This window comes from Leptodactylus fuscus, chromosome 6 (genome assembly GCF_031893055.1).
Source record: "Leptodactylus fuscus isolate aLepFus1 chromosome 6, aLepFus1.hap2, whole genome shotgun sequence".
Taxonomy (NCBI): Eukaryota; Metazoa; Chordata; class Amphibia; order Anura; family Leptodactylidae; genus Leptodactylus; species Leptodactylus fuscus.
In genome coordinates this window covers 31,158,473-31,172,794 of record NC_134270.1, presented here as the reverse complement: position 1 = coordinate 31,172,794, position 14,322 = coordinate 31,158,473, and positions in this window count along the sequence as shown.

The window sequence follows — 14,322 nt, the reverse complement described above, 5'->3', positions numbered from 1 at the left end:
AGCGGAGTGCCGGCATGACTGCCGGTTGTAGGTGGTCCAGGAGGTGAAGGGGGATGTCTTATTTTCGGGGAAACAGGGTAGTATGTTAAGAGGTTGCTTTCTGAAGGAAAGTTATGCCGATAGCCCTACTAGAGCATGTAGATATAGTAGAGGCATGTTCTCCACTTGGGAACCTCCTCTTTGAGATTGTATATGAGTGGCTTAAGTTCTCAGGAATGGTAGCCAATCTTACATGGACAACCTTTCAGCCAAAGTGTCTGGGCAGAGAAAGTTCCTCACAAATCAGTCTGATGGGGTCACTAGAAGCTTTAGACTGATTATATGACTATAAAAAAGGGTTGTCTCTGGTTAAACAAACAGTTATAATGAAGAAAGCACAAAGTGGAATATGCAAGCCTTAATCACCCAAACTACAGAGCAGTCCAGGGCTAACCTGGCCTTGGCACTTTTTGTCCATCACCGCAGTCCATTTGGTTGTGCGCTATACTTTAGTCCCCAGAAGCTCTACACTCAACATGACCGCTGAGACCAATCATTGGCTTCACATAGATCACCAGGCCCTCTCCAGTGACAGCTATGGCCACTGATTGGTCTCAGCAGTCATATGAGGCGTAGTGCTTCCCATGACCAAGCCACGGCACATGAGTGACTGGATTATGGTGGTGGACAACAAGGCACTGGGGACAAGAGAATATGTCTTTTTTTGGGGGAGGGGTGTTCCCGCTATGGTGTTCCCTCTATTGTTTTTAAGTTATACCTGCCCCAGAACACTTAGTCTTAGTAATACCCATTTAAACTGGCCTTATACATTGAGGGCCCCTTCACACGGAGGATACTGTGGCTGATTCGGAATGTGTAAATGCTCCGAATCAGCAGCGTTTAAAGCAGGTCCCATTGCTTTTTATGGGAGTCGGCATACGCGCGCTCCCCATAGAAATGAATGGGAAAAAGCAGCCCATCTTTTTGGTCAGGATTTTGAGGCAAATACAGCCTCAAAATCCTGACCAAAAAATCTCAGTGTGAACTTACCCTAAAGGGGTTTTCCCACAAACTTAACCATAATTAAATTTGGAGACAGTTAAAAGGGAAACATGTTTACAAAATAAGTAATTGAAAGTTTTGTAGACAGAGATTTTCTCTAACCATCTTATTGGTGACCGTCTGTTTTCTTGGCCTTTGTATGGTTCATAGCCATGATTTCTTAATGTGGTTGGGTTATCTTCTCATACCTGTAGTGTCCCAGCCTGACGACCTGTCTACAATAAGGAAATCATGGCTGGGTTTCTGACAAGTCCCAGACCATATTAAGTTCCCACATTCATGGTCATATCCATTGGCTACAGATGTCACCACTAAGATGGTCAGAGAAAATCTTTAAAACGCTGCAAAATTTTTATTTACATTTTTTATTTACAAATTTTTTATTTACTTACTTACTTTTACTTTTACTTACTTACTTACTTACTTACTTACTTTTATTTACTTACTTATTTTTATTTACAACATTTTTATTTACATTTTTTATTTACAAATTTCTATATAGTTATGAAGAATCGCAGAAGAGAATGCCAACCTCTCGTAAACCTATGGCCTACAGGAATGAATCTATGTGGCCTACGGACTAACATCACTATCAATGGTTTCTCTTGGCCAGTGACCCAACAACGAATGTTAAAACTTTTTATTGATCGTTTGAAGTCGCCGCCAACACTTTTATGGAATTCATGATCCTTATCTTATTGTCCAAATAGGTTGTAAATCGATAAGTCTACAAGTGAGGGACAGAAATTGCTGCTAATCCTGGGAAAAATACTTGAGATTTTAATGCTTACCTCTTACAAACCTTTCTTCTTTGCATAAATTCATATTGATTGATCCTTTCAAAGAATATAGACAAAAAGTTCTGACATTTCATTGACCTCTTATCTTCAACAAGTTGAGTCAACAAATGGCAATGTGTAGATCTTAACAGCATTGGGGTGGATAATGTTAAACGGAGGGTAGTGGCTCTAGGTAGATGAATAGAGCGACCATTGTTAGGCCCTCCCCTATGTTCCAGGATCTCCCCGAGTTGTTCTTTCCATTGAATGTTCTAAGAGTAATGCAGGCTCGGCAAACAGTAGGTGACAGCGGAACAATGCTGCCATGTTGATTTAAAGCAAAATATTCTAATATTAGAATTAAGTTTATTTTCTACTTTTAACCCAAAAACAGAACTAAAGGTCATGGGTGGTGTAATATTCATCCCGCATTAACACCTTGAGTATTTCCGTATTTCCATATGGCGAGAACATTTAAGAGGTATCTAGAACTTTCTATGGTCACATTTGGGAAATTGTAATGTATCCATCAAGATTAATCATTGTATTGGTCATACTTTTTATGAAAATTACGTGAATGGTAGTGGTTTGCAAAGCAATGGATCAGCCATGCCAACACACTGGATTTTACTTGCATATTCCCATTTATCAGGTCTATGCCTTATATAAAGAAAAATGGAAGGTTGAATGAAGACACGAGGAACTAGACAACAAAAATTTGGTTTTTAGCCATTACGTTATTGCACAGAAAATTTCATCATACATGGAGATGGGCGAACCTCCCAAGTTTTATTTAGTTTTGGGTCGAATAAGTCTGGTACAAATCAGAATGGGATTATTATCAAATCAAGATACATTTATACTCTCTTCCCCTTTCTTTGGCCTCATTGCAGCGCCTGGCACGCTGACTTCATACACCCGGGTCACCGAAAAGGCCTGCTGAGCGTTTGACACTCAGTTTGCCCATGTGAATGCTGTGGCCCAGTCACATAACGTCACGAGAAGACCACCGAATGCTGTGAGGGAAGGAGGGTATAAATGTGGGGGTTGTTTTGTTTTTGTTTTTTTATACCCCACCTGGGCCTCCACCGATTGTACACTTGGGGTGTGAGGAGATTTACCACACCACTTGTCACAGCGGCCATTAAGGTTCGTCTAAGCAATTTGGGATATCTGGCTTCTGCATAATCGGTTCGTCCATTTCCAGTTGTAGACTTATTGACCATTGTGTCTGTTGGATGCCTACATAATATTGGAATACAAGTTTTCCCACCGTGAAAATATTGTAGTGTGCTCTGAACTCACTTAACAACAACAAAATGGGACGTTTGGAGGGAATTATTGCAGAATGTTAGCCATACCTTATATTGTCCGTCATATCTCCAAAGGTTCATCCATGGTCTTCTGGTGCATGGAGTGTATTGGTTCTCTCTTTAAACATCGTTACCAGACAGTGTTAGAAAAAGTAAAATAAATCCAGCACTGTCTAGTAAGATGTCCATAGAGGACCACAATGTTAATAACCACTAGGAAGACACCAGAGGAGGTCAATGGTCACCTAAAGTCAAATAAGTTTTCAGATTTCTAGTATTATTATAAATGCAGTAATAGTACAGTTTGAGATAGGCCCTTATATCACGCGTATCCCAAATTCAACAAGAAAAAGAAAAAAGTTGGAAGGAGTGAATGGTATATAGAATCTGGTTTAATAAAAATTATTGAAAAAACAAAAACATTTGGACATTAAGGCTGGCCATACACATTAGATCCCACCCCCATCATCATTCACAAGGACACGCCCATCACCCACATTAGGGTTTAGCCGACATTGATCTAATATGTATGGCCATCTTAAGTTCTTAATTTCTTGTTCAAGTTCAATGGTCAACATAAATCAGAATTCAAAAATTCTCCATAACTGGGATCAATAAAAAAAAATGCCAAGTATATAATTTGTCTCACAGAAATAATTCTATCATGACGGTATAAATTAAACTTCCAGTATATAGATTGCTTTGTGCAATGGTGCTCTCAAAAACTAATGGGCACAAAAAACCAAAAAATTGCATTTAACCATTAACTGCTCTAACATTTGCCATCTTAACCCACGTTGTGTGTGGGACGCCATAATCATCATTACCAGGCAGTATTAGAAACAGAGATAACATCCAATGCTGCCCAGTAAGATGGCAATAGCGTCACAAAATCCAGGGGGCATCGGAAAGCAGTAGGCATAAAGAATGGGGCAAGAGACAGAAGACATAGGAGAAGAAATTAGGAAGTCAGGTATGTAGTGCTCACTTACCATAGGAGGACAGAAAATGTAAGGATTCTCCATTCCAACCATCCCATGAAGAGATAAGGATGTGACAGAAGAAAGAAGAAGAGATCAGCATGTAACATTAATAGCAGGCACGTAAACTTATAGAAGTCTCAGTAGAACCATACAACTCTTCAAGAATTTTAAATGCATTTAAAGGGGTTTCTTGTTTACCCTCAGGTATTTGGCAGCTACTTGTTTAGTCATGTTGACTCGTCCGTAATTTACTGTGCCATTCCTTTCAAATGGAATTCTTTAAATCACAAGTTTACCTTTAAAAACTTGGCATGAAACCAAAAAATGCAGACGTCTTAATGGAATACGACCAAATTCTTGGGTGGGAGACTCATAAGAATTAAAAAAATAAAAAACATGACCATGTTCTCATCAAATTCAGAGAGATGTCTGCCATAAATGGATGTGGACAGGCATTGTTTTCACTACAAATGTCACCATTTTGTCTTGTAGAAGGAAAAAGAAAGAGCAAACAGCAAAATGGCCTCCAGGTTCGAATGAGGAGAATGTGGATTTGCAGCTGCTTAAAAACACCCACACTAAAAAAAATCATCAGCGAGCAGGATTTTGTGAGTCAGCCTGCTGCATGGTGTATTTACGGGGAAGGTGAGTTGGAACAAGTCAGCTATACTGACAAACAGAGGATAACAAACAATGTGCAGGGTGCCGAGGAGCAACTTGTACCGAGAGGCAGAAAAATGGCCAGAAAAGGGTCAATGAATGTATTTTACACTAACTCAATCAATTTCATATTACATCAAGCTTAACATGAGTGGTACCAGAGCTTAATGGACATGGAAGCTAAGCAACCCTCAAGGGCCTACTAGGATATGATGGGGTAAGGGAAGGCCAAACGTGGGCACTAATGTTTTCATTAGAAAATTTGGATGACCAATTATTTGCTCAGGGTGGATGACTCTGGGCTTGTGTTTTATCATGTTGGTCCCATTATTTGGGTAGAAGGTTGCAAGTATTATGTGGCCTGAAAAATTCATGATCAACTAATGGCACTATACATAGGAATAGACTGAATTTCTAAAAAAAAGTTTTAAAAAGAATTGAAGTTCATGTGGAAATATCCTATAGATAAATGGCAGCTGTAATCTGTGGTCCAAAAACTAGGCCAATGACCAGTGTCATGGTGACATTTGGTGACCTAGGATGGGGCAGATGATGTGTATTATAGAATCCCATAGGAATATGCAATAAACCCTGTGACTATTTTAGGTCACATGCTGCACAAAAAAACTAGGCCACAGCCCTAAATACCAGGGTCAGGGTAATTTCTTGTTGGCATCCCTGAAAGAATCCATCACCCAGGCCGCATGCCCAGTCAGTCCTTTCTGCTTCTATCTATCTATCTATCTATCTATCTATCTATCTATCTATCTATCTATCTATCTCCTATTTATCTATCTATCATCTATCTATCTATCTATCTATCTATCTATCTATCTATCTCCTATCTGTCTGTCTATCTATCTATCTATCTATCTATCTATCTATCTATCTATCTATCTATCTATGTCATTATCTATCCATCTATCTATCTATCTATCTATCTATCTATCTATCTATCTATATTATTTTTGTATTTTTTAACAATTGGCCTCTTAATTCTCATTCCAAATTTTAGACATTCATTCTAAATGCACTATATTTTTTTTTTTATTTTTTTTTTGGGGGGGGGGGTTAAATAAAATATTTCACTTTTTAAAAATTTTGTTGAACTTTTTATGAAACAAAATAAATAAAATAATATATGTATATTTCACTAGATATTGTCTTAACTGAGTAAGACTATTATCCAATACTGTGAAATATATTCATTTTAACTTAATGAACCAAATAATTTATTTTTAATGAATCAAGTCCAGAGATTGGTTGAAAATTTTCATCCGCCATCTTTTTGCACATTCCATTTTGCAAGGCTTTTCCGCTAACAGGTAACAAAGCCAATAAAGGGAATGTAACCCATAGAATCAGATAACTTATTGACCCAATATTACAAACTAATTGGCTGTTGCAGTCTCCAATTTTTTTTCTATAAATAATATTTGCATTATGGGCTCAAAAGCCCTTTCTAGATATTCTAATATATAGAATTAAGCCTGAAAACGGCCTATAACTCCCAGCATGCCCTAACAAAATGCCTTAATGATTAATTGATATTGATAAGACAGGAGACCGTATGACTACATGCCGCACCTGTCACTTTATACACTTGGACTCTTGTCGTGGCCATTAAAAAGTAATGGGAAAAAAAGTTTATGGTCGTATTATCACTGGGTGTGCCAACTAACCATTATAGTAGGATGACTGAGGTCTTTTACATTGGATATGGATCTGATATTAATCCACAATATGTAGAACATTATTACGTCCTACTGACCGACTGTAGCACATGGTATTATTAAAAAGGTAAAATATTGTAATGGGAAATTATCCAACATGGCCTCCATATTTCATTTTAGAATTCATGAATTACTATATATTATACAAATTATGAATCTTTCTCATTGCTCTTTACAGCAAGCCAATACATTCATGGACAAAAAAATAATAATGGAGTCAGACTCCGTCCTATGTATCTACGAATACAATAATCTAGAGTCTTCTATCCAACCATACATAAAGCAAACAGGACACAGATGGATCACTTGTAATCTGGTATGAGAAGATCTGACCTAGGATTTTCAGAACTAAACAATGAGGCCTTATATTCAGGCGACAAATATGGCAGACCGGTTATTGTTAATATGTTGCTCGGCTCTGCATTTCGTTTCTGCCCCACTGCACAAAGGAGACCACATAGCCAACGTGCTCAAATACTGTGACCATATTTAACTAGTTCATTCTCCATATGTAACTTAACTCTATAGATTCATAGCAAAAAAAATCGTAGTTGCAGAATACGCCTAGCTGTAGGAAAGAAGGCAAATCATTGCAATACACGTATACATAGCTTACTGCCAACCAGTCCGGAATACAAGGGAAGAAGAGTCAGTTTAATGGCTTCCGTGCAGGCACCGGAACAGAGAGCAAGAAGGAGGAAGGAACGCAAGAAAGAAAAAAAATCTGCCTGGAATTCAAGATCGTAGACAAATAGAACAACGCGATGAAAGCACAGGAAGAAGTAGTAGAAAGTAAAGTTGAAATCTCACGGTTCCACAGGTGCTCGGAGCTCTGCTTCATTCAAGCATCGGGTCCTCGTGAAATCTAAAACCCACCTCATGGTCGCCCAGGTTACAGGTCTCACTTAGTTAATCATCACCGTTATTAGCAGTGACCAGGCCTTGGGCAAAGCTACAGAGAATGCATAAAGCGTAGAGCATAACAAGAAACTTAACTAAGCCGACTCCACCTCTAGAAGCAGCAATTATCTTCTATTACCTGCTTTACCTATAGTCTCCCCGCCCGCCGCTCTTCTCCCGCCCAGCTTCCTCCTCTCCTGCTATTCTTACCCATGTTATTTCCAAGCTGCTATGTCCTGGCCCTTTACATGGTATCAAGTATCAAATAAAGGCCTCTAAAGCTTCCATACCTTGCTAAGGTAGCTCCTGCCCCAGAGAGGAATGTGACTCCAGTGTGAAAAACTAACCTGCTGGTTAACCCCCAGTGTCAAGTCTTAATCAATAGTAAGGAGACTGTGTGCTCAACAAAGCCCTGTAAACCTAAACCTTTATCTACTGCTCCAACAGATAAGACATGCCGAGTCTGGCCACAACCGCCAAGATCTTATTCATTCTGAAAGCTGTCACTCACGTTATGGACATCTCACCTTATCTGTGTTCTAAAATATAATATCGCCACCATATCATACACAGCTACGGCCACCAATATCGTCCAAACCAAGGCCCTATTTTTTTTATTGAGGGCCATCTTGCATTCAAGGGGTTAACCATCTCTCACTACATTATGGCGGGAACAGGTAAAGGTGACTATTCCCTTTAAGTCAACGCTAGACCACTTCACCTTAAACAACATGTGTGACTATGAGATCTCGCCTCAATGTCCACCTTAGGTCTGCAGTCCTTGACGCAGATTATTAAGCACGAGCAGAACATTATACTGTCGATACCAGGCGGCATATTGAAAGGAGGAGATGAGAAGCCATTTTGGAGGTGTACCGGGACTTTTCATACCTCTTTTCAATATGAGCTTTATCAAAAACATAGAAATCTATAATAATATTAATAGGAAACACTAGAATAGAAAATATAAATACATTACATATAGAGATTAGTGAATCCTGTAATCCCAACATATTCTAGATCAGATTTTAGATATTTTTTTAAGGGATTCATTTTTTGTGTATTGAGGATCAACCTCTCGAAGTCTATATTTTTGGGAACAAATTCATAGAAATCGGTAGGAACAAAGGATTCACTCATGAAATATACAATGTATGAGAATGTTAGATATTTCTCAAGTAACAGAGTAATAAAATAACTTGTCACAATTTGAATTTGGAATAAAAATCAATTTTCAACATTCTATCGAGAAATCTAAGAAATTCTCAAATTCTAAATGCCGCACAAGTTCTCGGAGCGACACCGTTACGAGTCACCATATTACCGTAATGTATCACATTAAGTCATCATCCACCATCAAAACAATTACAATGAACATCTACCAAGTCTATATTCAACACAAAACCAGGGCCTAAGAGCGTAAATGAGGATTTGTTTAGTCTTGAACCAGTTGACTACTAAATATTGGGACACTGCAGGTAAGGGCAGGTCCATGCTGGCACCAGGGGTCAAACTCCAGTCTCAGCCTGAGACAACTAGCAAGACGTTATTTAAAAGAGTTAAAGGAAGAGATTAGACAGCTGATAAAAGCTGAAGAGACACGGTGTCAGTGACTTACAATGAAACTTAAGATCTAATGCCCCACCAGTTCGAAACAATAGTTATCTCTCAAGCAAAGCGGCCATATTAGAACATGCTTAATCCATATTAGGGAACATGCAATATTTTAATTATGTTTTCCTACTGAATTAAGACTGGCCAGATACTGTCCTAACCCAAGTTTCAAAAAGTTGATCTAGAAGCACTCGGCTATTTTTTTTCTGGGCTCTCACGTTCATACGTGTACATTTCTAGAGCCAGAATCCTCTCACTTCCCCCACTATAAATCTCATGTAACTTCTGCTCTGCCTTTGTACCCAATGCTGAATGCCTTGCGGCTTCGTGTGAGTACCTGCCCTAACTGGTTGGGCTGGTTGAGGGCTAAAGAGTTTGAATTCATACTCTTTACTCTACGCGTTACAGAACAGAATGAAACCTGATATCGAAAAAAGCACCAATTCCTCCAAACCACCTGAAAAGAGACTTTTACACCAAAAAATAGAGGCAATATAGTCCTACTGTTTCCCTTTTAAGACGTGTCACCAGGCACATTCCTCACTATGGTACACAATGATAATATCTTGACACCGGAAAACGAATTGTAGTAACGTTACTTCACCAAGGAAGACGAGATTCGTTCTTCAGGACCGGATACCATCAAGGCTGAAGCAATAAAAAAATTTAAAAAAAAGTGTCTGTGGTCTTTGTCTGTTGCATCCATCAGATGTCTTGATAGGTAGGGTCTATCTTCTTGTTCTACCAGGTGACACATGGTAGACAAAAAAAAATTGGAAAAAAAAGAAGCAAAAACCAAAAACATTCAACTAAAACAAAGGACAAATAAGGACATATTAGGGGGAAAAAAGGCAAGTCATCAAGTGGTGAATGATGATCTTCTCGGGAGCCCTGGAGCGATGCTGCTTGTTTAAGCTGAGAACCAAGAAGAGAATGAGGAGGTTAAGGGCTTGGCTTACATGTAGGTCCTCACCCCTCCCTTTACAGGTGCATTCTTTCCAACAAACCAATCTCTGTGTTCAAAGTCTCAACAGGTGTGTCTTTCTCAAATGGGATAGGCCAACGTAGAGCTGACTTGCGTGTTGAAGATGATATTTCGTGAGAATTACCTCCCGCCCCTTCGCTACCAACCCCCCCCTTCCCTCTCCGTTACTGGCATTCCAGCCCCCACACCTTTTCCACTGGCTACGTCAAGAAAGAAAGCAAAGTGTAGGTGACAAAAAAAAACTGCCAAATCAGGCTCAATGAGATTTCCAACCGTTTCCAAGCTAAAACTTAGCACTTAAAATACACGGTGTAATACATGGGAATGCAGACAAACAGGTGGAATAGACAGGTGTCTCCATGAGTGGAGTGGGGTAGGGCAAACATTGGTGATTTGCATCCACCTTAGCTCACTCTACTAGTGTCAACAAACTGACATCTGACTGATCGGAGTCATTCGGTCTTATCTAATGGTGGTAGCTCGCCTAGGGTGCTTTACTGAAACCTCTACCGAGACAGGACGAGGCTTTTTGCACCCAGTTGATATTACATTTTAATACTTATGCTCTGTTATTTCTATACGAGTCATTCATATGTGTATCTTATCTTAAAATCTCCTTAGGTAACGTTCTAAAAGATTTCATTGAGCTGTTTTTTGTGATAGGTTTTTTGGAGGCAAGGTGGATCTAAAAGGAGGAAAGAATTTTAACCCTAGTCCAGTGATCACGTGACCAAGTCAAGTCGTAGTCAAATTGGAAAAATAACTTTCTTCCACTTGAGGGTCGTTTTGGAAAAACCTACATTTTTTTAGACAGTTTCTAGGCAGGTTTTTATCAAAGCTGGATTTATAAGATGTGAACTTTTTTTTTTTTTTTTTTTTTTTAACGTACCTATACTTCCCCGTCTGCATCTGCATTAAATAAGGCAATAGCATTTTTTCAAAAATTTCTGTAATAAACAATCTTAAACCATGCTTAGATGGGGTCTCCAAAGGGATTTATAGGGACTTGAAAGTGTGAAATCACGAAAAAAATTATTTTTTTTGATTTGGCCTCGTTTCCATATAGTTGAGAATAACGTTTTATTTATAGAGCACCAACTTGTTCCTTAACTTTACAAATTATAGGATTCATATACAAAGAAGCTGAGACATTACAGTAAGAAATTAACTTTCAGATAAGGGGACCTGTCTACCAAGCTACACCACTTCTCTAGAGTGTGCTACTCCGGGCAATCAGATTAAAACCCGTCTTCTACAAGATGTAGAAGTAGAATGGAGACAAAAGCGATAAAGTTGCTTATGGAGCGGTCCAGCCATTTTATGAGATGGGGTAACACAAAGCTGTAGGAGATATCCTCTACCAATGTCTATGTATGTACAAATCCAAAGTGCCTGGACATACAGGGTTACACTTACATGAAGGCATGGGATAATGTAGAGAAGAGGGGTGAACAGACCGTTAGTTTGGTGATTAGGCCTGTGAAGATGTTTTTTAGGGGGTCTAGTGTAGAAGATGGGTGTTAATCTGATTGCCCGGAGTAGAACATTCTAGAGGAGTGGTGCAGCTTGTGAGAAGGGAGTGGGAGACTCTGATGATAGAGGATGTTATTCTCAGGTCATCAGCAGAATGGAGAGCACAGGTAGAGCGGAAACCCCCTTTAATTTTGACCTAACGTTTTAAATGCTACTAATCTATCAACTTATTTTTTTAACATTCGGGATATATATATATATATATATATATATATATATATATATATATTTTAGTCTAAAATGTGACTTGAGAATTTTGGATAATCCTAAACTTAGTAAATTACAATAATCATAATTATGGGATCTCATTATTTGACCTGTAAGTTTTCCAGTCCTCCATCACTATCAATACAAATGTGTAAATGATGAACCCCACGTATGGACAACCCCTTCAAATTTTCTGTACCGAGAAATTTTAGACTAAATTTGCAAACACATCAGAATGATATTACATAATTGTTATAGCTTTGGTTACAGGCCAGGAATCTTGTAATACTTTGGAATATAGATGCAGTGATCTTCTTAGAATTGTATTTAGAGGAATTGCTATGGGTAAATATTTCCTGCTTAGTATTAAATATAAGGATTTGGGGGATTTGGCGAGCAGATATCCGAGCGAGGTAATTACTAGCCTGCGTGTGTTTGCAGATTATAGGGCATGAGAACAACAATGTTGAATTGGCCAGGCGAACAGGAAATATGAGGCAATTCTACATGGCCAAAATCTGGTCTAAGGGTTAGATTTTGAATTTATGGAGCCCCAGTAGCCTTGTTATAACGTTACCAACAATGAGGATGAGTAACAAAAAAAGAAAAAAAAATACACCATAAAAGCAAACTGTATTTACAATGTGCCCTGCAGTATCTGGTTTGACTAGTGAACACGCCCCAGTTATTCTCCCATCATAAATCCCTTAGGAAGTAAAAGGAGTTCAGGCTAGTTTAACCCTACAGCTACAAATGTGAGACTTCTTCAAGGAGTCGGCCAACTGTCCACTGCCCCTAGTTTCTGCCTGTAACCCAAGACATATATAAACCCAACAGCTCCTAATATGGATTGAAAAGTAATGAAATAAGATCTGTGTTGGAGTCTTAAGTGCAGATCCATCTGAATTTGGACAAAAAAGGTCCTACAAGACTAACTTTTTCATCTGACGATTTTAGACACCTTATTGTCAATAGGTTCTCTTGGGTTCTGTTCATGTACGATCAATTTTTTTCCATTCTTCCGGTGGACAAGGAGAATAGTAACACCAATGCATGTGTGATGTACCTATATGTGATGTACCTATATGAACAGCAAAGGGGACAAGGCACTTACTAGGTCATTGTGGCTGTTCACTGTTCTGGGGTCCCAGGGGTCAGATTCATGAAATCTTGACGGTGTAGCTTAAGGATGGGTCCCAGAAAACTCTTTGGTCCCACCTACAATGACAACGATTATGTTAAAGAATCGTTTATGGTTCTTTATACGCAGCAATTATCACTGAAAGCAATGAGAATCCATCGTAGGATTCCCAACATTGAAGCATGTAGACCCAACCTTAACTTCATGCCCTCACATTGTGGGGCAGATTTACTAATGTCAAACTGCACCAGATTTATCACAGTGTCTAATTCAGACATATATTTAGACTGTCTAGTCTTAGGCTAGATTCTCACGAAAGAGGTTCAAAATGGTTGTCAAAGTAGACTTTTCGCAACTATCTTGCCCCCAAGATGCATCTGTTTTCATGGATCACCAAAACATTTCAGTTTATGAGGAATCCATGAAAATGGCCAAAAATAGGATGAACTATATCTGGATGATCATGGTGTATTTTTTTGGCTTAGGTCACACTTTCCAAGTCCCTTTCCTGCAGACTTTGGACATTTTTCTTAGTATATTCAATGCGTCAAATTCTGGACCGAAAATTCATTCCACCATCATAAGATAACTGCTTTACTACGGAACAAACTTGACTGTGCTATTACTTGTGCAGGCCTCCAAAAATGTAAGATATGGTTCACTAACCCACAAAGGGTAAAATAACACCCGTACCAAAAATGGTCTACAGTATGAAATCATCTCTAGACACGGACACGGCCCAAAGGATCAGTAAATCCCATGAGCCCATTTCCTTTACCAGATCTACTGTATAAGTTAATACTCTCTTTCAATAGGAACCATTGTATCCTTGCGCCATGGGCCAAAAACTTGTAGGCAGGCCGAGTCCTATGTAAGTAAGATTATAACACACGTCATGCCCTGCACCAGTTGGGGCCTTTATTATTGCTGGCATAGGGAAATTTCAAGCCCATACTCATTCTGCATAGAAATGCCCCCCATAACATGCAAAATGTGAGCAAAAACTGGCTCTTGTTATGTATATAGAAGTCATGGATATTTTTCTACATAGAAGGCTGTAAAGTATCGGAAGTAGTGTGAGATACAGTAGAGGTGGATGGAGCGCCTATATACTCATACAGTTAGAGATTGATACATGTTTGTGGCAGTGTATTCTACTTATTATCATGGGGTTGTTTGGAGCATAGCAACCAGGTACATCAGGGCCCAATGGGGCTGTTGAACTGCACATGGAAACCTCTGTGAATGTATTTTTCACCGAACTTGTAAATGTAATCCACTACATCTTTAGGTTTAACAATAATGATGACAGATTACAATGTTTCGGAACTCTCGGCTCCTTTCTCAAGTAAAATTAAAAACCATTTCTGAAGGATGCATATTTATGTACAAAAGGACACATAGGGATAGAATTCTAGGAGGAAGGGAGGGGG